At 39.4% G+C, this 26,179-nt stretch overlaps 1 protein-coding gene across 2 annotated transcripts in view; it reads right to left on the minus strand.

The window, feature by feature from the left end:
• LOC124170540 (potassium voltage-gated channel protein Shal) overlaps window positions 1-26,179 on the minus strand; it is a 540,815-nt gene that overhangs the window by 452,841 nt on the left and 61,795 nt on the right. The gene's annotated exons all lie outside the window — the stretch shown is intronic.

Below are 26,179 nucleotides of genomic sequence, written 5' to 3' on the forward strand. Positions count from 1 at the left end.
TGCAGATGCTTAATTGATGTTCAACTCGGGCGCATATTCAAAGATATATAAAGGATATTTAAAGATAATAATAATAATTTGACTTTATTGGGCGAGATTGGGACTAGAAAGTCCCATCTTCTATCTAACCCTTCGTCAAACATTAAATATTTGCAGTTTAATACATTGTCAGATTAATCTTGAAATTAAATGCCGTCAATTATGATAAAAGAGACATAGATGTTCTCAGCGAAGCCATGAGAGCAGAGAAATCTATTTATTCTCAGTAATTGCAGTATAGTATTTTCAATCAGGAGGTGTTGCACTTAATATCTGTGAATTTATTTGATCACATCATCACGAGCATAAATTTCGGTTAACAGCCCTAATTATAACTCATTCCTCCTTAAAATTCTGTTCGATCTACCAGTCAGCGACGCGAGTGGTGACTTTTGTAATCATATTTAAGCGCGCTATGTGACCACACAATTAGAGGACGACTCGAGGATCCCCTTTTGTAATATTGTTGATTTCATAAATCACACCCGCGCTAAGTGTTCATTTTGTGACCGAAGCGGAGTTGTCAACAAGTATATATTTCCGAATATTGTATAGATGCGGATTTGCTTTGAAGAATTGCTAAACAGGAAACTCATATCCAACGTTAAAATTAGGCTGCAACATTAGATAGATGTCAAACGATTCCAGCCAAATTAATTGAAGTTATGATCGATAAAATTACACATTCGATTAATGCAGTCTTCAGCTTTAGCATTGGTAGTGAAAAAATTAAATTTATATAATGCATTGGGACATCAAAATGTTATTTTTGAAAATCGTCTATTATGACCTCTGACAGGTGACTTTTGTGAACCCATTTGAGTGCGCGACGGCTGACCATACAGTTAGTGAGCGACTGGAGGATCCTCTGTTCTAGTACACGCGCACTAACTGGCGAGTGTGGAGGGGAGTGTGTTGGGGAAGAAGGGTTGACAAATGCCAAACGACTGATGACGAGGAGCCACGGAAAGAGGGAAGGGCAAGAAATCACGGCGGGCGAGAGGGGAGCGGGAGGGGCATTGATCGACGGAAAGTGGGGTGGAGAGTGGGGCGCAGGGCGGGGAGAAGGGGCTGAAGTTTCGTAGATCGAAGGCAGTATAATCAAGGCCTTATTTAATTGCACCACCGAAAGGTATACCCTCCTCAGTCCAGGGACATATCTACCGTTATTTTTGGTCCGAATTTCATGTTTTCCGGTTAATTAGATGTTAACAAACAACTTTAGCGATTTATGTGAATCATGCTTCTGTGTGATGCTATCAGCTGTCGGGGAGCACTAAATTAGTTGCAATAACAACAAAATTTCTCTTGATAAATGGAAACACTTTGTGTTGAGGACATACACAGTTTTTTTCATTTGTTATTGCAATATGTTCCACAACATCTCGCTGAACACCGTTGAACATTTCCCTCACCCAAGCGGTAAAATATTCAAACGCCAATGCCGTATGTCAGGACCGTGGAGGCCACAATTTCATGGACGTCGCCAATGGGGGCAGGGTTGGTGGGACAGCTGCCCCTAGACAGCACCCGAAGTAGGAAATTGTTGATATACAGGATGTTTCAGGAGGAATTTTCAATAGTTCAGGAGGAGTTGGGGGAGACAATATAAAGAATATTTTCTCCCATAAACATGGGGTTGCAATTCCTTAGTTACTGAGCTAGAGCAAAGCAAAACTTCTGTTGGATGCACTTCGCAGTTACCATGAAAACGCTGAATAACGTAATACGCGGTGATTGAAGGGATCTAAAACTTTTGCTGATTGTGCTTGAGATATTTTTCGCTCATATTATGCTATCCACAAAGAAAATGGTGGCTTATTTTTAAAGTAGAGTCCGAATAATTGTAGACATTTCAACTTTCAAAGGCGTATATTTACGACAAAAGCTGTATTTTCAGAGATGACATAAAATATTTCATAGCTAATTTTTAAGAAAATTACATTTATTTATTGCAGTAAACATCGTTTCTTTATCATTATTTGCACGGATGATATGGAAACTTAAGTGATGTTATACCCGTTATGCAACATTCCGCGGGTAGTGAGAGAGTTGTAATTTTCCCTAGTTACCGAGGCTCTGTAATGAATTATGATTGAAAACTTTTGGGCTATGTCGCCGCGTCAATTCTTGGGTGGCCCCAACGTTTCCCGACCAATGCTGGTCGCTTTTTCAAGGGATTATGATCATGAAATTTCAAGGGATTATGACATAATCCCTTGAAAAAGCGACCAGCATCGTTCGGGAAACGTTGGGGCCACCCAAGAATTGACGCGGCGACATAGCCCAAAAGTTTTCAATCATAATGACGAGCACCCGCGAAAGTTTTAACGAAGAATCACTGTAATGAAATTAATTCTCATAAAATTAAATAAATTTTGGTGCTACAGAAGAATGATGAAGACAAAATGGATCGACCGAGTAGCAATGAGGAAGTGCTAAGAAGAGTGGGAGAAAAGAGATGACCGCTACAAGTTCTAAGAAGAATAAGGGACACCTTCATCGGTCACATCTTCTAGCATGAGGGCCTGATGATGGCAATCGTTGGGGGACAAGTGGGCACGAAGAAAGGTTGAGGACGGTCCCCGAATGAGCTACGTAGGGCAAGTTAAGAAAATAAAATAGAAGAAGACGTAAATATAGTAATGTTAGCAGATTGGAGGGCGGAGCAAAGATCTGCGTAAAACGGAGGTACTGGTATTTCCTCAGGTTGTATAAACTTCCTAGTAATTTCGTATAAAATCCGTATAAGCTTCCTAGTTAAACTATAAATTTCCTATTTAGTTTACTCAATTGATCTATCTAGAGTGTCAAGTGCAATAAAATGTCATATGTTTTCTCTACCATATTTGTTCTTTTGCAGAGAACGTCGCAGATCGCAATTCACCCATTCCATTTTCATAGCAAAGCTGTCCTTCATAGAATATAATCGCTTTGAATTTAATGGCTTTGATTACTTGACGCCTTAAAGTAAAGACCAATGAGATAAATTTGAGACGATATAATGTAAGAATACATGCAAGAAGACGGCTATAATTTAGGTTAATCCGTCGCATTTACCCATTCACTGCATGTAAAAAGGTATTATCCTCTGGATCGTTGTAATTGGCATCACTAGCATTACTTCGTTAGGTATCCAGGTAATATATGCATTGCCCTAGTGATATGATACTCAATGCTCTGTTTCTAAGGAGAAGTGATAATCTCTCAAAAATTTCTGAAAGTTAACTATGAAAAAGTATCATTTTTACTCAATTTTTATCTCCAAAAATTAGCTATTTGCGATTAAAAGTTACCCTTCTGAGAAAAAATTAGTTAAATTTACTGTTATGATAAATATCATATTATTGTCATCTCAATGATTTTTACTAAAAATTTAAATGTGTTAAAAAATTAGTGAAATTTAGAGTGTTAGAAATATCTAATAACTTTCATTTTGAATTTACAAATTTTGATTAATTTCACTTGAATTATATAAATTTTAATTTACTGCAGCCTTGGATTGCGGGTGAAAGCGTTATCAGGCACTTAACTATCTCAATGCACAGTACTTTCGACGCCGTTTATTGATGTCATGGAAATCAGCTGCAGAACATTTATATCCTGCAGCTCAAATTTGTAAGTGTAGCGGTAAAAGTCATTAGATACCTGTAGAAATATTTCCTTAGCGTTCTAGCTCGATCCAAAAGTATTTCTTTTTAAAGGCTAGACTAAGGCGTTCAAAAAATATAAATATTGATTAAGGTCTTACTGCTGACTGATATATAAATCTACAAGCGCTGAGTCTTTTTATGTAAATTAAAATTTAGACCAAAAATAGGAAATCCATGGTATCGTAGATGATTTAGTAATATTTTGGGCACGACTTTAATATTGATTGGAGCTAGGGCCTTGCTGTTTACTGATATATAAATATACTAGCACTAATTTTTTATTAAGTATATTACAAGTAGGACCAAAAACTAAGGAAACCATGAGTATCATCGGTGATTTAGTAACATATTTTGCGCGATATAAATATTGATTTGAGCTAGGGTCGTACTGCGTACTGGTATATAAATCCACTAACGCCGAGTCTATTTTGTTTTTTGTATAAATTACAATTTATACCACAAATAGGAAAACAATCAGTATCGTTTGTACTTTAGTAAGATATGGGACGCGATAAAAATATCGATAGGAGCTAGGGTCTCACGACTTACTATTATATAATTATAGTAGCGTCAAGTATTTTCTGTTTTTAAGTAAATTACAATTTGGACCAAAAATAAGGAAAGAATGAGTATCATTGGTGATTTAGTAATACATGGAACGAGTTTCCTCCACAGAGGAAATCCTGTGATTGCTGCCTCTCTGAAATCTCGTATCGTCGGCGAATCAAAACGAGTGGGATGAGCCATTTGCCCGACGCTGCGATCTGCACCCCGTTCGCCGCTTCCCTACGGGGAGGTATAGACCATCTCGCATTGCGTGATCCTATTCCCGAAGGCTTCTCATTACGCCCTTTCTCGGAGTATGCGATGAAAAGGCTCGTCAAGAGAGGACGGAATCGGGTCGAAATGTTTTTCGACAAGTGCAAGGGAAACTAATAATACATTCGCTCAAGGTCTATTTCTACGGTTTGCATCAAGTGGAAGAAGGAATAGGGTTAAAAGTTAAAGCAATTTAATTCCGCGCGAGGTCACCCTTTTATTCTCTGACTCACTTTTTCCGTCATTAAGCCAAAATTGCAAATGATTCAACGAATGTTATGAAAATATGAAACCCAAAATCTCGATTATTAACAAAAAAATGCGCTTATAAGAGTGGTCTATTGCAGTTATTTCTCCTTCAACAAATTAAATAATGCAACTTTGGCTTATCAGAAATTAGATCAGTCTTTCATTAAATGAATGCTTTGAAATAATGTTTTGCGTTGCGCCCATTAAATTCCAAAGCACGGACAAATTTCCACTAAAAATGTTGGAGTTTCCATCCGTTATTTTATTCGGCAGACTATCGCATCGATTATTTCAAGGCCATTGATGAAGTGTGATTTTATTCGTTTTTCTCGGCCCTTGAGTAACCATGTATCGAGTGAACGCAGTTGGTTTTGGGCTCTTACACTGCTGTCTCCAATTTCACCTATGTAACCTTAGTCAAGTTTTGTCTTCCATTAAAAATATTTACCCATTCAGTGAAACATGTGCATAAATGTGGTTATTAATTCGTAAACCCAAAAAATAAAAGTATGCAATAAAATGCTGAAAATGTGTGTAGATATTAATTATAGACTTCCAATTAAGGGAAAATTGTTAATTGAGTGAATTTATTTTTAACATTACAATAAACTTCTGTAAAAAACTCGAGTTTTCACCATTTTGTTCTGAAAGTGGATCTTAGAATCTGGTTCTTCCTTAGATTCAACAGTTGGATAAATATAATGATCAAGAAATAAAAAATACAACATAAATGCAACTACTAATTATCTCAAGCTGAGAAGCCTTGTGCCTTTGGTCTTGTGTAAAATACAAGTAATGGTAAGCTATTTGATGGTGATCGAGCGTTTCATAAATAAGTGAACCAAAAATATAATTTATACCACTGCATCTCGCCATGCTACCACTACTTCAATGCACACGCGATCTTATCACATTCGTGAAGTTTGAACGGTAACTGTCAAACACTTCTTTGGGTTGAAACTATCTGCACCGTTGAAAATTCCTGTGGATAAAATTGAATTTTTTTTACTCAATCGTGCATTGCTAACTCGCTGACCTATACGACACAATATCCCACATTTATTTAATCCGTGGGACAAGGCAAACGATTCGTCGCATTTTACGGGACGTACAAATTTCATTCGAATTCCCGTCTCTCTCCTTCATTCCTGATGACCTTTAGTGCAGATAATGGAGTCTTCTCGGGACCCGCTCCGTCGATGTGCGGCAAGAGAGGAGATTTGGAGCGCGGGGTGGGTGCGGCTCACCTTCCTTTTTATAGTCCGCACCCACAGCGCTGCCCTCAATAAAACCCGGCACGCATTTGCATAATGAGCCGCATTAGGGAAACAGAAATTATCTCTTTCCCCATCCTTCCATTAATTTCCCCGGACGAATGGGACGCAGAAATCAGGCTGCTTTACTGCCTATTATACTGACTATCCATCCGCCAGGGTCAACCAAAGGAAGGTTGTCGAGCGATGTCTTAGCTATATTCGCGACACTGAGTAGAAGGAAGCCTTTTCTATCTTGCTGCTTTTGGCACCTACGCTATTATGCTACGTTACCATAATTTTAAATAGCGTGACGGCCTAGTGGGTTGCGCACCTTGCTGTTGATTGAGGGGTCTCAGGTTCAGTTCCCGAGTGAAGCATTCGGATAGGTACGCTAAATAAAAATCCTCGAAGTGAGAGGTGGCCCAGCAAAAGGAACTGCCCCCTATCCTGATTCCGAGAAATTGACATGCATGCGCTTAGTCCGAGGTAAGCTCTACCCTTAACTAACCAATCAAATCAGATCGATTGCTGACGAGTTCACTCTATTGGAAGGTCATTGCAAAAAGATACAGAAAGCTGCAGTAATTTAAAATATTGTTTTATTCGCTCTTATTACTCAATTAGAATAAAATACTTCGGGGAATTTACTTCAGCTGTTTGTAACTTATAAATAAACTAACCCTCCAGTTGAATCACTGAGAGAGTGAGTGATCACTAACGTTTAGCAAAATGCAAATAGCGAAACTGTGATCCTTATTTCCACTCTCTCTAATTACGTGAAATGAAGTTAGTGTTACTTTCTATTCTTCGTCCTTTCTAAAATCAAATTAGTTAGTTTATACCCTTGTATTTTTCGTGTTCCCGATCGCATTTCGGTTTCTTTGTCAAATTTTTAGCCACTATCTTTTAGCCCTAAGTTATTTGTAAATACACAATTATCCTCGTGCTTGTAGTTTCGCAATTCACTGTCTCGTATCCCGAGTTTATATTTTTTAACATGCTATTGAGTGAATTTATTTTGAAAAAGATATATTAGAAGTTATATGAGGTTATGTAATAAATATTTACAAAATCAAGTATTTTTCGATGAGCAATCAATGTAAAAAAAAAGGGAGTAAAATTTTTCGTCCTTTGTTCTGTATGGATTGGCATCCGGTTAAAAATTCGCAGCATGATAAAAGTATGTATTGTTTTTAGGTGGATATACAGTGTGAACAATATTTTTGTAGAATTTGACACTCCAAATCTCACTCGGTAGAATCCGTTGTTATCGATCAATGTCAATAATTAGGTCAAGATTGCTAGCTCATCTACAAATAATTTTTTATTTTACTGGCTCAATTCCTTCTCTCTTGGCGTGTGCATCAATATTTTAGCGTCATATCTCGTCGTGTTATGTCAGCGCCTTCCATCTTGGATATACATTGCGAGAAAATCTCCCTTGGCACGGACCTTTCTTCATCAAAAACTTAATCTCTGCTTTGCTTCGCGACTGTCCACTCTGCACACGCCAAGGTAGTTTTCCACGCGTTAAATCACGCTCGAGGACATCTTGGCGCGTCCAAAGGGGCTCAGCCGGTGAAATAATTAACGATGTTCACCGGCGCGCGCGCAATTCGGAAGTGGCCGATAATTTTGGGAAGGTAAATAAACCCCGCCCTCCGAGCCTCGCGAATATTAAGCTATTGCTCTCATTCCCGCGGGGACTTCGAGTGACTCACGGCGGCACCGCTATCTCGGCCAATTTTTTCGCCGATATCGGGACACGTTCATCAGGCTCCGTAATGATAATGTCCCCGCCCTCGTTTTACTTTGTTTCCGCAGGAGAAAAAAGGATGGGCATCCTTTACGTCCTCTTTCACTGTACCAATATTACCAGGCTCATGAATATGCATCGATAACCTCACCACCGAGACAATTTGCAGAGATATTTCTTTTATTGGCTTAAGGCGTGAAGACGGGTGTTTTGGAACATCCATATTATTCCTCTAGCCTGTGACTTGTCGAAATTATATGAGGAAGGTAATTTTAGAGTATCGGCTATGCAGAATGGCTTGAAAAATGACAGGTAAAATGGGAATTTGGATAAATAAATGACAAAATATAAATTAACTGTCTGCTGAAGGAGTCACCTAGCGTTAACTTTGTTTCCGTTTTTCTTGTTATATGTTCATTCTTAAAATTCACGAAATGAAGGACAATATGATTCTTCATGAGTTCTCACGTTTGAAATACACTTTTTATTTATGAATGGATTATAATTTTTTTGCTATGAATGATGAATGGGAGGATTTTTCCACTGCTGCTGCTAGACAGAGATTTCTGTTCTGCATCGTTCTAGATCTCATATGATCCGAAGGCTTCGAATGAAGGAGTGATTATATTTCACCAAAAGCGATAACCACCTGCCTGAAGCCGCTACCAGAATCATCGTTGTAAACATTATGTAACCATCTGTTATCTCTTTTATAAGTATTTCAATGATATGAAATGATTATGTAAATATATAAATAATTTGGACCCTTAAGATACCTAAAAATAACTTAATCTATTTTATTCGTCAAATTTACTGCTTAGCGTGGCACTTCAGAGTATTTACGAAATGTAATCATAAATGTTTAGTGCGGTCGCACTATTTTTTGTGCTAAGTTTTCTTACTTTGAAATCCAAATTCGATAATACATCATGATATTACCTCCGCATTTAACAGTATCTGATTTAATGCTACGGCTTTTACTATTCCCGATAACAAGAGAAAGTAAATCCTTCATAGCGTTGTAGTCTTTTTTATTGGAAATTTTAAAGCGACTCTTGTTGCTATATTTAAATTTCACTCTGTCTTGTGGATTTTGCGCCACTAAAATTTTGTGTACTTTTCGTGTTCACGAAATTCTATCTCGGAAAGTGGAACGCAATGGTTTCACGGACTTTCTACGACGTCGCCATTGCAAATGAGACGGCTGTAAATTATCACGCTGGTCAGATAAGGTTCCTGGTTTTCCGCCAAGGCAGTCTTAGCTGTGAAGCGAGATACGAAAGAGGACGGAACGAAGGGGTTGGGGTTGAGAACTTGTGACCAATTGCGTGACGTAATTTATGGGCATCCTTTCTTTAGCTCCGAGTACCCACCTCTTGGGAAAATTTCTCTTTCATGGGCAAGAAGAGGACGAGTCCAAATTCCAGGAGTGTTTTGAGGTGACGCCGTGGAAGAGTGAAGGTCTTCCTTTTATAATTTATTTATTTAAATAATTTTTCACACACGGCCGTGAAGCCGATTCACAGTGAACATTTAAAAAAACTTGAATTAGAAAAAATAATCATAAAAACTATCCAAGAATAAACGAGTGCCTATCTTTTTAAATTAAAATATAAACCATGAAATCTGTGGTGGCTCAAGAAATAGAAACGGTCCATTCTACAATCAATGTGTGAAATTCATATGCTTATTCCGTGGTGAGCTCTATCCTCACCTGTCCAAATCAATTTTTTTATTGATACACTGAACGAGTGAGTGAAATAAAAAATGTACCAACCACTGACTGCGTTGAATTTCACTCTATTCGAATATTTTGTGCCCTCCGGAAAACTTCTTTTTGCTGTTAATAGCTCGAATATTTCATTTCTCTCTTTTTTTCCCACAAATTTAACTTTAATTCAGACTGGCATCTTCCTTCCTCTTAATGAAAATGCAGAAATTTCCGCGGGGCTAATTCCTCGGAAGCGGGAGTGAAAAATTTAGCCCGCGAACGGCTGAACCAAGGTGGAAAAAAGAACTTGGTTTGCATTTTTTCAAGTGCCCCCTGGGCAGTGTTATGGTATTCATAGATATTAGTGGCGTGAATTATATTTTTTCATGACACTAAACTTGATGGGGTGTTGTGAATTCGTTTCTTCCGACCATTAGCATCCCTTTTGCCCTCAGTGTCATAAAATCAAGTCCTCTTACGCCTAACATTGGCCATGAGCAGTATGGATTTTGCTATACATTGTTTCATGGATTGGTATAATGATTTAAATAATTCTCTTATTATTATCTGGTTTGCTGTTGATTAATACTCTTTTCATGTGATTTTTTCTCACAGTAATCGGCAAGTCATCATGCAAGTCACGGGGTTTAAAAATATGGCCTAATTACACCACTAAAAGGCATCTGTCATATATGAAGTTATTTCCAAGGAAAGATTTTCAATAGAAAATAATAAGTTAATGCTAGAGGATAGGCTCAAGAGCGGACTCCATTGACCAGTAAATTAGAAAATTAAATAGCACAATCCTAGAAAATTCTTCATATCCTCCAATTATATGCGCTCTTTATTTGCCGGTCACTAGTATTTTTACCGTTACGAATGATAAATTGATAGGAAAATGGGTTTAATTTTTTACTCAATCTAACCTATTTAACTAGGGTAGGTAAGAAATAATATAGTAACTATGCAAATGAAATTAGGATGAAAAATGGTAGCAAAAAATGTGCATAATACTACCATGCCGAGTGGAGAAGTGCTTCATAAGGCGTTTTACAGGCGATGTCTTCGTATTACTTTTCTTTTTGACGAAGAGCAGTATTTATTCTACATTTAATCAAAACAAGTTGTATTTATCCCTTTTAGATGGCTGAAAATTATGTTTCAAAGTTGCAGTTTCTGGTGTCATCAAGTATTAAGGTTGACTAAAATGGTTTTTTTGTCTTTGTGGAAATCATTCGTAAAAACTTCTCTCGAATACAAATTCTTTCAAGCCTTCATGAAGCTCATGCAAAAGGAAGAGGCGGTGCTCGTTATTCCTATCGCCTCTTTTTTTGCTCGGACTGGAATCGGAAAATGAATAGCAAGTTTCCTTTTTTTCCTTATCCCTCGAATCGTTTTCTTACTCTGAGGCTTCCCCTCTCCTGGGAGCCGTGGATTCGATTGTCCGGTCGCCGATTATTTGCGCCCCCGGGATTCGCTGCCTCGAACGCCGCGAGGCGACGGGGGTGTCGCCGACACACTCGCTATTAAAGGGAGCTCCCAACCCGCTGCCTTCTCTCTCCACTCCCGCTTGACGAAGCTCCCGCTGCGACAAGGATCGATGCGAACGACGCCCATTAAGGGACCCATTAGAAAGTGAGGAGCGTAACGACGCGCCCGGAGGATTCTGGGAGACTTCCCGTGATGCCCCGCGAGGCGGCGGATGTGACCGGGATCAATCGTGCCCGAACGTGAGCGATCGCGCGGCCGAGGCGCCACCCGACGGCGTGGTGTGACACGTGTGGCTACCGATTGAAGACAAGCTTTCCTTCCAATTCTGACAGAAATTATTTTAGGTTCACTAGAGTTGCTAGGAAGCAATGGGAAGGTGTGAGTCGGGCGCAAATAGGGGCGCTGGGGAAATTTGTTATCGTACGAGTAAGCATGATAGTCATTAAATCGAAACTAGAAGTATGAACGTGGTGGAAGGGCTCCATATTAGCAATAACTTCCAGAATTTATCAAACAATAATAAATTTTGGATGTCACGAAGTGTTATCAATCCTAACACAATTGTCACGTGCGAGTTCAGCGGCAGATAATATATTTATTATAATTTATTTTGGACGATAAATTTTACCATCAAATTTCCATTTTAATATTATTGTTTACATTTGATACACTGTTTACTGTTTTCCTCCCATGCTACCACAATTCAAATCCAATCTTTGATATTAGATTTCAAAGAAGATGTTGAGGGATTAAATGTTTTAAATTTATATTCTAATTCGGAGAGCTTATCCCTAGAGTTATCATTCGTTTCTTTGTAATTTAATTGATTTATAATTCTTGATGGATTATTAGCACGGGGCAGAGTAATTTAACTATTTTGCTCTAGTGACGTGAACTATAGAGAATTTATCATTTGGTTCTCACGCAACACCTCCTATCTGCTAAGGTACAATCATAGAAGTTGTTACGTACTGTGGGTTAAGATATTTATCATGATTAGAATCGTCTGTACCTACTGAAAAAAATAGAAATTATTCAACAGAAATACGCCTCAATCTTCACCATCTCTTTCAAATCAATTCTGTTCCATTTCTCAATTCTTTTCATCGCTGCCCTGATGCCATGCTACCACAATGTGGTGGGATAGTGCGCTGGAATAGGAGAACGATTTCCCCGAAAGTTGTCCATTTAAACATGTAAACATTCAAATTAAACAAAATTATAGTTATATTTAAATTTAAAACAATTCTTTGATGTTGAATTTCGAATAAGATATTGAGGTATTAAGTTTAGTGCAGATTCAACAGTTAAAACTGCTATATTTGATAAGGATCAGGCGATATTTTATGATTCTTAGAAAGTAATCCCTGAACTCATCGATGTATTAGACAATCAATGAAATAAAATCGGTGCAATGATTAAGTAAGTAAAGTTAAATTAAGGTTATGAGACAGAGTTGAAGACAGTGAAATTGAATTCAAGGCTTGCTGGCGACCGACTAGATCTTTTATGTACTGTACATACTTGGGGGAAATGGTCGCATTAGTAAGGACATATGGAGAAAATGGCGTTCATGAAGATGTGTACTAATTGGTAAATCGACGAGTATATTGCTTAAAAGCGTGCGGAAACGTTTCACGACAAGTTAAATACAGATTTTCACGTTGCATGGTGCTTAAATACACACGATGTCGAGGTGGGATGAAAATAAATTGTAAGTGCTCGAGTTGTAGGAGTGGAGGTGAATGATATAAGGATGGTAACAAAGAAATGACAAGAGGATGCAGGTGCGCGTCATGGTCGGTGTGGATATGAATTAAGGCTTTGCGGCGTTAGGGGAAGACAGTAGGAGGTTACTGGAAGAGATGGTGTGGAATTATAAAGTTAATTAATTTAAAGATGGATGTGGGACAGGCAGAGGAATGAAGCGGAACTGGTATTTTGAAAGAGGTAAATGGAAGTCTGGAGCAAGCGGAAATGAAGAACAAATTCCTAGGAGACGACAGCATACTCGGCAGAGGAGTCAAATTGAATGATTTTCATCTTAACCTATCGTAACAGATGGAATACTTTCAATAGAACCATCTATAATCGTTTTGATTTCATATGCTCCAACAGGTTTATGTAATTGGCTGATATTATGAAAAAAACGCGTTTTCTATGTTTACCATAATTTGCCATAGGTAAGTGGAGTAGTGTTTCTACACGGGCAGAAGTGAAAATTTCAAGAAAAATGGACGGTTTAATATGGATGAAACTGAATTATTGTAACTCACAGTAATTATGTCAGTGACATCCTTCATTTCTTCACCCAGATTTGCAAAAGATTCTTCTATCATTCACCCGTCGTTTTTCCCACTGGACCACCACGCTTGCACAGTTAATAAACAATCTTTGAGCAGGAGGACCGCCCACGCGGGAACGGGGTCACGTAAAAGCAGCGAAACCTATTGCTGGGACGAGGGATATGCAGCGTCGGTGGTGTAAGAAGGTCGCGTCTGCGTATCTGCGTTCGTTTACCGCCAGCCCGGCTCCCGCGCCCCGAGTGCACGCGTCTAACCCGCCCGAGGCGATGCGCGGTCATAACAGAGGAGCAATCCGCAAAAAAACGGGGAAACAAACCGTCGGACCGAAATAGCGCGAGGCTCGGAATAGTCTACCCCTTCCGCCTCCCAACTTCCTACTCCTCCTTGCGCAATGGGACCCTCTGCCACCCGCGAAGAGACTCCATGGAACACCACGTGGACCGGGAGCAACAGAGAAGAAGATTGATGGTCCAGTCAATGAACGTCGAATGTTACCGAATAGGGTAAAGGAATAGTTTTTGGTGATGCTTTTCGGGTGGGTTAGTACAGTGGCGCAGCGAGGGGGGATTTTGGGGGATAAACCCCCCCCCCCCCCCCATAGCTCAGAGAAATTTTTAACTTTAATTCATTTTACTTTAATGTATTGATATTACTAATAGAATAGTGTTAGGATTAGTAAAATATCTCTCAGAAAGCCGTAAAACTCCCCATTTTGAACCGTTTATCTTAAAATTCCGCAAGTTATTAATCTTGCACCTAACGCTTATCCTGGTACGCCCCTGGGTTAGTATACTAGTTGAAAAAGTGACCAGCAACGGCCACGAACCGAAAAAAATATGCGAATGAGGATAGTCTTTCTGTGGAGGTGAAATAATATTTCGGCACGAAAATAAACTAGATAGAATTTTCTATAAACATATCTCTGCCTTTTTTCTGTAGAAGTTGTAGTTTACGAGTTTATCTCACTTAATTTGTTAATTGTTCCCGAAAACAGCAAAATGAGGCTTTTACATCGGGGACTCAGCAATTGACAATAAACGATCACACATATCCATGCCCTGGATAGGGGGGGCTATTCAGGCGGGACTCAATCCAGTGACCTTCGGTATGGAAGGGGAAGACTTATCTCGCCGCCTGCGTTACAGAGGATGTAAGATTGGCAATTTTTGTAAGATATAAAATCAGTGGAATTGTATCAACATTTAAAGTTAAATGAACTTAGAACCAACACATAAATGCTTTTGGTATTGAAAGAGCAACGTCTGCAACGAGTGGTCAAGGTGATCGGCGCGAATTTTTGAGATACAAGTTCCATTCCAGGAAAAGGCAAATTATTTTTCCCCTGCTAAAATTTCCCACTTGTAGTGCCCTTTTGAGTGACTCCATAGAGGTTGACGTCTGGCCAGTCCGCCAGTTTGTTTTACAGTTAGTCTGGCATAATCTCCTGGAAGCCACGATGTCAATACGCGACGTCTTCGCTCTTGTTCAAAATTATTGTCACGGGGAAAATCCGCCCGGACCGAGAATAAACCACGTTACCATCAGTAAGGCGAAAATTTTTAATCGCCTGGCCCAGGTGAAGTAAGCAGGCGGTAAATCAAAAAAATTATGAACTCATAACCTTGCTCATGTACAGCACCATGTTTTCGGGAGTACATCGCGTACTATGTCGCTTATAATTATACACTGTTTAATATATTTAGTCGTCAGAAAAAGTAACCAGCAACGGGCTTAAAATTAATGGCAACTATTTATATATCACGTGGAGTACATTCAAAAATTCTAATTACATCAACATTATGGTTATCCGATCCTCCTAAGATTCCTATGGGATTGGCAGCGACTCCATTAAACTTGCTCAGGGTCACGTCATATGTGCCCTGAACCAATTTATCGTACATTTTCAACAGCGTATTTAGGGCAATTAATACTAACATAAAATTAGGTTGATAGCGTAAACTTTAAAAGGTAATGACGATTTTAGTGAACATTTTATGGAAATGAATGTTTTCATTTATTAATTTTAAATACATGTCTTTAAATTCACGACAAGTTCGAAAGCAATGATGTTTTCAGAAGCAAACTTGAACAGCTCATCGTGGTGCGTATCGAAGTCATGAGGCTGACTCGAGCTCCTTAAAATGAACAGCTAATAAAATAATCATGTAAATTTACCACCTATAGACAGATTTTTTTTAAATTAGCGCTGTGCCTGTTAGGTCCCCTGCACCCGAGGGTAGATTAACTTTTCGTGTAAAATAGCCAAAATTATCGACCTTTCTTAGCACTAAGCGCTATGAACCTCGGTAATATTGCCTTGGAATTTTAAAGCTCACGGATAGCGTAGTGGTCTCCGCAGTGGTCAGGAAAGTCAGAGGCATTATTTTGATTATCGTCTTGTGTAACATTTTCCCTGGGAAATTAGCTGAAATTTCACTGCCATTCACGCGGCATGTTCGCAAAATATTACTCTTTCCTCCAAGAGTGACTTTATAGCAGTTATGAGGCTCTAAACCGGTTGTGGAGTCTTCTAAATCAATTCTCCCTTTCGTTGCCACCCTTGTTTGACTGCGAATGCGTAACATCTATCGCAATGATCCTTCGCTCACACTTTCCTCCGATAGTGACTTTATACCCGGTTTAGGGCTTAATGGTTGAGTGCAGTTTATTCTCTGATGATTTTCCTACTCATACCTTTGGTGTGTATCCAGGGTATTCGAGGGATTTGTGGAATCCTTAAGGATTCTAAATCGAGAGAGAATCTCACTCACCGCACCTCTTGTCTGGCGCGGTCGCACTGCTTCCCACCTTAGCCCCGCGTTCCGTCCATTTCACTTTCGCTCGGGATGCCAACCCAACGGAAAGAAACTCTTTTCTGACGTCCCCCTCTTTTAACGCCCGGCTGGCTAAGTGATTTTTAGCTCCGGGGCGGGACCCTTTTCACGGGACATCTCGCAAAGTCCGCTCCTGGCCACCGCGAACCGAGTTGATGAACGGATTTCGCTGAAGGAGAGATAGGGACTTCATGGTGAAACAAAACCCAGTACTGTTCCACAAACTTTGTATTATTTGCTGTCAACTAGTTTCGACGTCTATACCGTCATCATCAAGACAAACAGAACACTCCTGTTAGTCTTGACAATGACGGTATAGACGTCGAAACTATTTGACAGCTAATAATAAAAAGTTTCTGGAACAATACTGGGTTTTGTTTCACCATGACCATTTCATCATTCCACCAAATAACGCCGAAATCACTTGATTTTAGATAGGAACTTCATTTTTTCCCGGCGAATAGTGGCAGTAAAGTCTTTCCAGGATTTCATCTGGTTATTCTCAATCGCTGTCGCCGTTTCGATGAAAAACTTTGCCACCGTAATCAGGGCCGACTAATAGACTAAACGTTATTCATCTCGTTAATAATAAGAATCATCAGTAATTTTTATTTTATCGACATCAATTGCTTAAGCCGACATATCACCTCTGCCCTTTATCATCGAGCAAGTAAAGCACATTTATCGCCTCGCAGACATGAACCTCAGTGGTATTGCCATTAAGTCTCACGGATAGCGTAGTGGTCTTCGCAGTAGTCAGGAAAGCGAGAGACCCTGTTTAGGTTGTCGTCTTATGTAATATTTTCCAAGATAATGTGATGACGATGGAAAAGGATTTCATCGAAACGTCGGCAGAGATGGAGATTGAACAGATTACCTGGTTGTAATCCCGAGAAGAATTTACAGAGATACGGACGTCTATCTCACTCGGGTCTTGCGTGAAGAATCCATCTCATTGAGGCAGATAACTGTTTTGCGGTAGGCTAAGTCACCTTTCCGATGCAAATGCAAAATGGGCGTTCGAATATTTTCATCCTTTGCTAAGTAATCAAAATCGGAAAAGCTGAACATATATCCGAAGTGGATTCTTAAAAATTGGACCTTGATGAAGACTCTTTTCTTCTGGAGCTCATATCTTACTAAAATCCCAAAATAGCTTTATCCCAGGAACGGCTAGTAAATTTCCATAATAAATATAGTAGACTGAGATATGTTTTCCCTAGCCGTCGTCCTAATCAAGGTATTATTTTATAATTTTTTATTGGGGTGAAACAGTTATTGTTGGGTCAGTCTACTTTTTCGCAACACTACAGCTGTGTTTATTTCATCTGAACCAATAATTATAATGTATTTTGAGGGAGTATTGTTGCGATTTAACGATAAACGTTGCAGATGGGCTGAATTAAATGTTGACTTCACTTGAACTATCACTGCTATCTCTGAAGTCTGGAAATCGTACTCATAGAGGAATTCAGACCCCTATAGGCGTTGATGCACTCGCACTTTTGTGTAAAGATCATGAATTTGGACAACGGATAAAATTCCTCTTAGAACTTTCATGAGAATACTTCTCCTCAGACTTCGTGATAGTTCACTTTGTTAACCATTATTACGATTTTACCCTCCTTTTCGCACTACTAAAAAAATAGATACAAGGGCAATGATATTTTGAAAATATCTGAAACAGATTACTTAAGCGGAAGACGTGCAATTATTAAGTATGGAGATTTTCAAGTCATTTTACTATAGGTTGTGATATCATCATAGTTTCCCACTAATACGTTTATTACTCGCTTCTAGAATAAACTTTACGATTGCTAGATATGATTTAAATGATACAAAATTACTGCCATAAATATGAAGACCAGACTAATCACTTTTTTAAATGGTTTATTTCTTTATCCTTTGCTCAAACAAGAGGGTATTCGATGGGCGGACACGAAATGATATTTTTCGAGTTCTAAAACGGTAAAATAGAGGATCTTCTGCTTAGATCCCGTTCGGCGTTTTACTCAGTTGTTTTCAGTGAAAGAGCCTTGACCTACACATTTCTCGTTTCAGACCCATTGATGGAGCACTACTAATGGATTTGTCAATACCCCCTAGATTTCGTCTGCTTGCTGGTTGCCCCTTAACCGTTAATATTTCGCTCCGTTAATTTGTTGACTGCATCACACCAGATACCAATATCCGGCACGTAATAGGGCACCAATATCTATGACGCTGTTTTAATATTTTAGGCTTCAAAATAAAAGCCTCTTAATTATAACGTGGCTACAAGACTGTGTAAATTTATAGCGTTTAAGTGGGGCCCCAGTGGTTTATCGTTTTCTCCCTGGAACCAACAACACTTTCTTGAGTTGGCGATCGAGGTTAAATATGAACTGAATAGTAAAGTTTATTCACTTATTTTTTTGTGATTGTATACTATGGATGTACTCATTCTCTCTATGGTTCAGCTCGAAGTTTGACATGACCAGGTGAGGGTAGATCTCACCCCATATCAACCCTGAGGTCAGCCATTAGAGACCCAAAATCTCACCCCAAATTAGCTCACTAGTGTGCGAATATCATAATCTAAAATTAGGTTTGGGAGACACCATTTCCTTCAGCCATCATATACCTCGAGACCTAATTTCTCTAGAGACATCATTGACCCTGTACTTCGATGGCTTTTTGTAGGGAAGGTAATCCAAAGGCCCCACTCGGGATCTAAACCCGATAAACTTAAGCCAATGCTTCAATCGCTGTTTTTCTTTATTTTTTATATCTATTCCCATACCACAGCTCTCTACCACAGCCCTCGGGGTTTTCAATATGTTGGCAACTTTAGTGAAATGTACAACCATACCCTGGATAAGGGCAACCTACGCAGGCGGTACTCGAACCCACGACCTCTTGTTCAGTGGCACAGCGAGGGGGGGTTTTGGGGGATAAACCCCCCCCCAGAGCTCAGACAATTTTTTAAGTTTAATGTATTTTATTTATTTGGATTAATAATACTTATAGGATAGTGTAAGGATTAATAAAATATCCCTCAGAAGGCCGTAAAACTCACCATTTTTAACCATTTATCTTAATATTTTCTGGAGGAGGGCCCTCGCACCTTCCGCTTACCCTGGCAGGTATGCCACACCCCTAGTCATCCCAGTATTAGTTGCGCCTGAACCCCCACTAGCCTTAATTCCTGGCAGCGCCCCTGCTCTTGTTAGGCAAGCGAAAACTTTACCCCGCCGCCGCCGATTTCCCAGAAGTATGCAAACACCTAGAAAATTGTGAGAATTCGATGCGCGCTACCATGAAGTAATGGTAATTCCATGTCCACAGCCATCAGAGACACGAAATCGCCAGCTAGCAGCGTTGATAAGGAGGAAGCGTCCCGCATCGAGTTCCCGGCGCCTGGAGGCGACCAATCCGTTGAGAAATGTTGACGGCCCTTCGGCCACTCCCCTTGGCGTGAGGCGGTGGTTGCTGGAATAGCGCGAAATATGAAGGGGGGGCTAGAACCTTTGTGGGGTCCAGTGGAACTATTTCCGGACGAGTCAAGCCTCGAGGGGTTCTGAACGAAGCTAATTATCCGAGTGGTTGGGGGAGAGAGGGTCAGGGAGGCTGCAGATTCGTGGCAGTTGGCGTCCTTGAGAAGGGAAAGGACTGCCAAGGCTTCGAAAAATCCCCTGCGTCCTTCAACCAAGGCAGTCTCATCGTGTCCTGCGCTTGACGCCGGCCAGCGAGACCTATTTATCTTGGAACGCCTTTCTGGGGAACGGCTGAACGTTTAGCGGAGCGTAGAAACGAGAGGATAAGTGTTTCCAGGACTCTGTCCGATCGCTTGCATTTGTCTTATTTGAAAGCTTTAGCTCGCTCTTAACTAACGGTTCTTTAAATTTATCTTCACTCCCCGGTACTTCGAGATTAGAAGACTTAGAGCTTGGGTGTATATAATTCATTTTCGTTGTATGATCACTATCTAAAGCAAGAGAAAGTTCAGCTTTCTCATATTTTTAATGTCGTATATTCTTATGGTCGAATATTTTTACAGTCGTATATATTTACTGTCCTTGATTGTTTCATGCAGTTTCTTTTGTATGTTAGCAATGATTCCACCACGCTCCAGCTTCTAATTTCGATTTCATTAAATTATATGTGACGTTTTTCATGCGCAGAGTTTGAAATATTTCACATGAGCACAAATTTTAAATGGATCTCTTAGTGGAAATGCCTCTCAAATATGGCCAAATAATATATATGACGCATGGTGGGCCAAGTATCATTTCCAGAGTTTAAGTTTATAGTTGACCAAACTTCATGGTTTATTTTCAAAAAAATATTCTAGTTTTATTGCCGTATAAAGTATTGAATTGCATGCGTATCTTCCGTAAGCGCAACTTAAAATCCTACGTTGTCGAAGAATAGCAACCTTTTCTTTTTATATCCCATGGACCTCAACTTCTCTTCATTTTAAGTACCAATGTAGCTAATAATAATGTAACTAAAATAGATCCCATCTAAGCATTTTGCTATGTGAAATGATCGGTATGAGGCGGTTATGAATACTAATAATTACGCGTGATTTTCTTAGTGAACCCCTGTTATCATACATGCAAATGGAGTATATTGTTAGTTAACTCGAATTTAAACGATAATCGACCTATTTCTAAACAATTATCGAGTGGTATATGTAAGAATGGCAATAAACATAATAGAAGGATGCATCAGAGTCTATTTTCAATCTATTCCATTTCTCATACAAGTATCCTCGAATTTTTTTGCAAATAAATCTTAAGATTTCGATAAATCATTCAGTTCCATAGCTTGAGTATACGACCAACAACTGAGACGGTTTGCGTTGTTAATAGCTGGCTAGTAGGTAAGTAAGAGAATAAAAACTGTTTCAGAATATAGGTAGATGGTTGACAGAAACTAAGAACTGATAATAATGTTGGTTAGTTTTATAAAGAAATTAGGACTATGCAATCCTCTCTTTCATTTTAATTGATGGAGGAGTACAAAATATCCAAGCCTCGGGTGTTGAAAAATCATCCAGGTGGGATTCAAACCCGCCACCCATTGGTAAGCAGACGAAGACATTACCCCGCCGCCAACGAGGCCGCCACTCGAGTAAGGAATAGTGGTATTAGAGAAACGTAGATAATAAAAATCTGCTTAATATCTCTGCCAACTCCGGTAATCGAGCCCTGGCTCTTCGGGATTGGACACGTATTTAAGCTAACACAAAACATTGTAGCCACTCCATTATTTTAAATTTAGCTGTGGTCTATAGAACTTCGAGTAAATTTCGAAGTGTATGTTGACGAGAGCCACGAACATACTAAAAAAAATGGAGGCAAATTCCTCTCCACTCTTACCACCATGAGCTTCCCTTAGTAACCCACGTATGTGCCTTCTCAAACCACCTCAGCCATCGTTCAACCCTTGAAGTCGAAGATCTTTCGGGTTTTAAGCGGGGTTATATTTTCGATGTCATCTTCTAACTTTGCGAGGAGCGACTCGCTCATGTTGAACAAGAATATTGGAGTTCACGTGGATTCTTGAGCCCTTGATCTCAGACTTGGATATATGGATACCTGAAGACAATTGCAGTAAAAACGTTGGAAAAGGGATCGTTTTAGGCTTTACATTGTAGTTGTAATCTCCACGGGTTGGTGTGGTAGCTATAGGGTTGGTTACCCACCCCATAAGCTCGGGCTCATATCCCGGCGGTGACAGGGAATTTTCAGAGATCACGATCTCTGCTTTAACCCATTATAACCCAATGTTGCTTGTAAGCAACATCAAAAATGTATAAATTTTCTGCTCTATTTAGGTAATATCTAAACAACGCATTATTTTGCGGTGTAAACATTAAGACCGAAATATTTAGCAGCCACGATAATTATGATTGAGTGCAAAATTTTCAAGTTTTCGAAAAGAAAAATCTTGAAACTTGATTTCTCCCAGAAGCAGCTCTGGGTTAGAAAGGGTTAATGCTGTGTGGAGGACATTTCAAGGGCAACTCTCCGTCCGTTAAGTAAGGGAAGTTAAATCGTGGTCCCCCTTGGCGCCTTTCGTTTTGAGCAGGACAATATCGACGCCGGGTTTCTCTCCGCTCTTCCTTCCATATTTAGACCCTCCCTCACGGCACAAATGACCTCAGCCGTCGACCCCTCATTCAAATACTACACTATACTGTTAATCTCCATAATGAAACACAATGGTAGACTTCACACTTTTAATTAAAACTTAGTGGGTTACGTGAGTGCTACGCTATTGCGTTTCATTGTGAGTTTGAAAGAAGATGCGGAGAACTGAATGCGTGATTAAAGTCAAGAGATCCCAGCCTATATTGCTCGTCGGGGAAGCAAAAAATATTATACACTTAAACCCCACCATTTCTATGCGTTATCTGGAAATTAGGAGGTTTCCCGTCGACTTTACGTGAATTTTAGTGACATTTATGCAAAGTTTACTGAATTCTGTGCGGACTATACTATTGCGTTTCATTAAATTTGAAAGAAGACGGTGACGGTGAACCTAATTCTAGTTGACAGTCGAGAGATCTAAACCTATATTGTTCGCAAGATAAGTAACTAACATTTTATGTTTCAGTCCCTTCAATTCAGTACATTATCTGGAAGTTTCCCGTCGACTTTTTGCGGATTTTAGTAAAACTTTTGTGAAATTTACTGAATTGAGAGCGGACTATACCAATGCATTTCATTATATTTTAAAGAAAACGCGGAGAACCTAATTTGAGGCGAAACTCTAGAGATATATACCAATATAGCTCGCCAGGGAAGCAACAAGCGTTATATTCTTCAACCCCTTCAATTCAATACATTATCTGGAAATTAGAAGAGGCTACCCGTCGACACGGGCCTTATACGTATATGCGGATAAGATTCAGTGGTGTCTCACCGCATTGCGCGCCTCTCTTGTTTTTTTATGCTCTTTTTCCTCCCCCACTCCCTTCCCGCAGTTAATTTCCCCGAGTCTCATTTGTTTTTTCGCCCGGCACTCTCACCTCGCAACACCCCTGCCACTCCTCCCCCACCTAACCCTCTCCCCACCCCCTTTATCTCCCTCCCCTCCCTTTTTATTCGCTCTCATAGTCCTTATCACCATTCGCCACTCTCCCGACTTTATCTTGTTCCCATTTATCGGTTGAAAGGGACCTGAACATTGATCTTATATTTCCCTTCGCTTCGATAGTCCATATATTGCCCGTTACTGCAGATATAAAGAAACCACCGAGGAAATTCTTGAAAGCTACGCGAAAGAGCTTATCCTCTACTGAGCGAAATATTGCAAGTACCTACGAAACTAGCATTATTATTCGTAAATTTGTTTTGCTAAATTGATTAATACAAGGTATATTATTTAAATTACTTAATAAATATGAATTCATTGGAGTCGCTGAGATAATTTTTCATTGTGGTGTCCCGTTTTTTTATTATTTGATGTACTTATGATGTACATTGTAGTGTTGGTAGAGCGACTTGTAGTCATTAAGTTGTTTCGCTACAAAAAGGGTTATCGATTTGAAAACAGGATCATTGATTGAGAGATGTAATGCAATTGCTTACTTTTGCTGTTAAGCCTTATTCATGTGCATGCGCTGCTGGCCTACTTCATCCAGAATAAAAAATTTCAGGAAGCCATTACGCTCTTAATTTTTAAAAATGGCAATAGTGCCCGAGACAGAATAGACAAATTTAACGAACTTCCTCAACTCTCACTTTACTGGAGGTCTAAAAATTTAAACATCAAATAACAAATAACTGCAACAATATTTTGAAACCCTTAGGAAACATTAGGAAGCATAGTCCTTTTTGAAACCTTGGGATGTACCAGGAAATGTTAGAATTCATTACATTCCCCGATACAACAAGGTATTATTCTCCTTGAATACTTTGTCTGCTTAATGATCGTGTTTATTCGCATATATTTTGTCCATCAAGGGAGCCGGGGATCGAGTCACGCCATGATTTTTCCACCTCTATATCCCCGCGGATAATTGCTTCGAGAGGTATTTCGCATAGGTGGTAGGATTGAATATTTAATTTGGTTCTCATGGAGAGATCGAGATAATTCTAATTCGCCATGTTAGTCGCTCTTTCTTGGATAGATGCCTAAGCCTAATGAAGTTCTTCCTTATCAAGTATTCAGTTATGTCAATTATGATAAAAAAATTCTTGATTTATTTTACAAATAAATCCACCATATTACTTTGTAGCTAAACGTCCAATAGTTAATGAGCAAAAAATATCTAAGAATATAAATGCATGGAAATGGTAAAAGAAGAAATACTGGCATTTCCTCAATAATTTTTGACTCCGCGGAAAATAAAATACAAGAAATAAGTCACTCTCTCCGCTCAAAGCTATGACTTATGACCTTGATGAAGATTAAATCATTAATTGGCTATAATACTAGCGGCTATTAGTCTCTGCCGCAATATCATCTATGCTTAAATCTTTTTCCAATGGGATGCCATAACTTGGGATTCAACTGAGCATGCCTTGACGTAGCGCTGTTTTTCAACTGAGAGCTCGATACCTAAAGCGATGTTTACACTAAAACATTATTTGAGTAAAGTTCAAGCGTAGGAGTCATAAATAACCGAGCTGTTGAAGTGATGAATCACTTTTCATGCTCACAAATGGTGACTGCCGCATGAAACAGACTGGATTACATTTGCATGGCATAAGGTGTCCAAAGTGGTTATATTCCTTCTCAACCTCGCTACCGTGAAACATGCATGTTTTCGTATATAAATATTGAGTTCATGTGAGGAGGTAATAAGAGTGTGAAATTTTCGCCACGCCTCCCGAAAGGAAATGCTCTCGCAATCGATCCGCACGTGGTTGTGCGTGCGATTCCGTGCACGGGCGTGCCGCGGATGCAGGACGGACGTGACCCACTTCAACGCCTGGTCACGCACGGCCGAGGCTGTGACGCCGTACAGCAGTCGGCCTTTGCTTTCCGAGGGCAAGAAAGGGTAAACCCTAGGAGTGGATACTAGTGCAACAGTCAGCGAAGCGAAACAAGACTGTTCCCCCGCCACTTGGCCATTTAGTGAGATGACGTGAAGTTTTAGCTACTGGCTGCCTCTTTGGGTACGTCCAGGAGGGACTATGTGACCTATTCAACCGTACATATTCTGCTATCGCTGACACTGGACTAATGGCTATCCTGAGGCAAGGCTAATGTTGCGGCAGCTTATGGTTCGATGCCTGACTAAATTGATCACGTAATTCGTGGGATTGCAATAATTTGCCTAAAATGTGTGTTATTAATGTTAGACTGTAAATGATACGGTTATAGACACTGGTTTGACGACCAAGTTCGTATAGCATAGTAAATTCAGAGGAAAATAATCTTGGAAAACCAGTATATTAAATACACGCGTTGAAAATAGCCCATAACAAACGTGCAAGTTGAATCACAAATCATAAGCATACATTTATCATGCCACACCCTACTACCCTGTCAATTTGCCTATAAAAGGTATCTTAATTCCCTAGTTATCTACGACCTTAATTGGAAATACTTATACTTATCAGTATCTGACTTTCATTTCAGAGTCTTGCCAGCTCTGAAAGCTCAAAAGGACGTTTCGTGGAAGCTCCATCATGTTGCCACTACGGTCGCACTTCATTCGGTTTTAAATGTGTCCATATTGCGGCGATAAATGCAGAACGATCCATTTATATTATCTATACTTTCATATATCAATATTTATAATAGCATAAAAATACCCCAGGTTGGGCAGAATCACAGTACACAAAAAAGATAAAAAACACTCACAGTACTAAATTTTCGGTGGCGCGTTACCACCTTCCTCAGAGTTAGGTAGGAGACTTTGTGAGTGTTTTTTACCTTTTTTTGTGTACTGTGATTCTGCCCAACCTGGGGTATTTTTATGTTATTTACCTCGTCGAGGAACATTTCGATGTAAATATTTATAATATTTAATATTTATCAATATTTGCAATAGAGTATTTTCCCTCACGAGAAATAACATTAAAATATTGTGAATTTGATAGTTAATACTATTTATAATAC

The sequence above is a fragment of the Ischnura elegans genome, chromosome X, assembly GCF_921293095.1.
Source record: "Ischnura elegans chromosome X, ioIscEleg1.1, whole genome shotgun sequence".
Lineage (NCBI taxonomy): Eukaryota > Metazoa > Arthropoda > Insecta > Odonata > Coenagrionidae > Ischnura > Ischnura elegans.